Source organism: Penaeus japonicus, unplaced genomic scaffold (genome assembly GCF_977035675.1).
Source record: "Penaeus japonicus unplaced genomic scaffold, GWHDUDI00000001_assembly GWHDUDI00000012, whole genome shotgun sequence".
NCBI classification, from domain to species: Eukaryota; Metazoa; Arthropoda; class Malacostraca; order Decapoda; family Penaeidae; genus Penaeus; species Penaeus japonicus.
In genome coordinates, this window is record NW_028234414.1 from 15,810,651 (window position 1) to 15,813,150 (window position 2,500).

At 38.1% G+C, this 2,500-nt stretch overlaps 1 protein-coding gene across 2 annotated transcripts in view; it reads right to left on the reverse strand.

The window, feature by feature from the left end:
* Positions 1-2,500, reverse strand: part of LOC122250243 (uncharacterized) — an 83,593-nt gene that overhangs the window by 74,614 nt on the left and 6,479 nt on the right. The window lies entirely within an intron of this gene.

The window sequence follows — 2,500 nt, forward strand, 5'->3', positions numbered from 1 at the left end:
TTCTCCATAACCGATCAAAACTCACAGACACTTCTCCATAACCTATCAAAACTCACAGACAATTCTCCATACCACCTATCAAAACTCACAGACTCTTCTCCATAACCTATCAAAACTCACAAACACTTCTCCATAACCGATCAAAACTCACAGACACTTCTCCATAACCTATCAAAACTCACAGACACTTCTCCATACCACCTATCAAAACTCACAGACACTTCTCCATAACCTATCAAAACTCACAGACTCTTCTCCATAACCTATCAAAACTCACAGACTCTTCTCCATAACCTATCAAAACTCACAGACTCTTCTCCATAACCTATCAAAACTCACAGACACTTCTCCATAACCTATCAAAACTCACAGACACTTCTCCATACCACCTATCAAAACTCACAGACTCTTCTCCATAACCTATCAAAACTCACAGACACTTCTCCATAACCTATCAAAACTCACAGACACTTCTCCATACCACCTATCAAAACTCACAGACTCTTCTCCATAACCTATCAAAACTCACAGACTCTTCTCCATAACCTATCAAAACTCACAGACACTTCTCAATAACCTATCAAAACTCACAGACTCTTCTCCATAACCTATCAAAACTCACAAACACTTCTCCATAACCTATCAAAAATCACAGACACTTCTCCATAACCTATCAGAACTCACAGACACTTCTCCATAACCTATCAAAACTCACAGACTCTTCTCCATAACCTATCAAAACTCACAGACTCTTCTCCATAACCTATCAAAACTCACAGACACTTCTCCATAACCTATCAAAACTCACAAACACTTCTCCATAACCTATCAAAACTCACAGACACTTCTCCATAACCTATCAAAAATCACAGACACTTCTCCATACCACCTATCAAAACTCACAAACACTTCTCTATACCACCTATCAAAACTCACAGACGCTTCTCCATAACCTATCAAAACTCACAGACACTTCTCCATAACCTATCAAAACTCACAGACAATTCTCCATACCACCTATCAAAACTCACAAACACTTCTCCATAACCTATCAAAACTCACAGACACTTCTCCATAACCTATCAAAACTCACAGACAATTCTCCATAACCTATCAAAACTCACAGACAATTCTCCATAACCTATCAAAACTCACAGACACTTCTCCATAACCTATCAAAACTCACAAACACTTCTCCATAACCTATCAAAACTCACAGACACTTCTCCATACCACCTATCAAAACTCACAGACTCTTCTCCATAACCTATCAAAACTCACAGACACTTCTCCATAACCTATCAAAACTCACAGACACTTCTCCATAACCTATCAAAACTCACAGACACTTCTCCATAACCTATCAAAACTCACAGACAATTCTCCATAACCTATCAAAACTCACAGACACTTCTCCATAACCTATCAAAACTCACAAACACTTCTCCATAACCTATCAAAACTCACAGACTCTTCTCCATAACCTATCAAAACTCACAGACACTTCTCCATAACCTATCAAAACTCACAAACACTTCTCCATAACCTATCAAAACTCACAGACTCTTCTCCATAACCTATCAAAACTCACAGACACTTCTCCATAACCTATCAAAACTCACAAACACTTCTCCATAACCTATCAAAACTCACAAACACTTCTCCATAACCTATCAAAACTCACAAACACTTCTCCATACCACCTATCAAAACTCACAAACACTTCTCCATAACCTATCAAAACTCACAGACACTTCTCCATAACCTATCAAAACTCACAGACAATTCTCCATAACCTATCAAAACTCACAGACACTTCTCCATAACCTATCAAAACTCACAGACAATTCTCCATACCACCTATCAAAACTCACAAACACTTCTCCATAACCTATCAAAACTCACAGACACTTCTCCATAACCTATCAAAACTCACAGACAATTCTCCATACCACCTATCAAAACTCACAGACTCTTCTCCATAACCTATCAAAACTCACAGACACTTCTCCATAACCTATCAAAACTCACAGACACTTCTCCATAACCTATCAAAACTCACAGACACTTCTCCATAACCTATCAAAACTCACAGACAATTCTCCATAACCTATCAAAACTCACAAACACTTCTCCATAACCTATCAAAACTCACAGACTCTTCTCCATAACCTATCAAAACTCACAGACACTTCTCCATAACCTATCAAAACTCACAAACACTTCTCCATAACCTATCAAAACTCACAGACTCTTCTCCATAACCTATCAAAACTCACAGACACTTCTCCATAACCTATCAAAACTCACAAACACTTCTCCATAACCTATCAAAACTCACAGACTCTTCTCCATAACCTATCAAAACTCACAGACACTTCTCCATAACCTATCAAAACTCACAAACACTTCTACATAACCTATCAAAACTCACAGACACTTCTCCATAACCTATCAAAACTCACAGACAATTCTCCATACCACCTATCAAAACTCACAA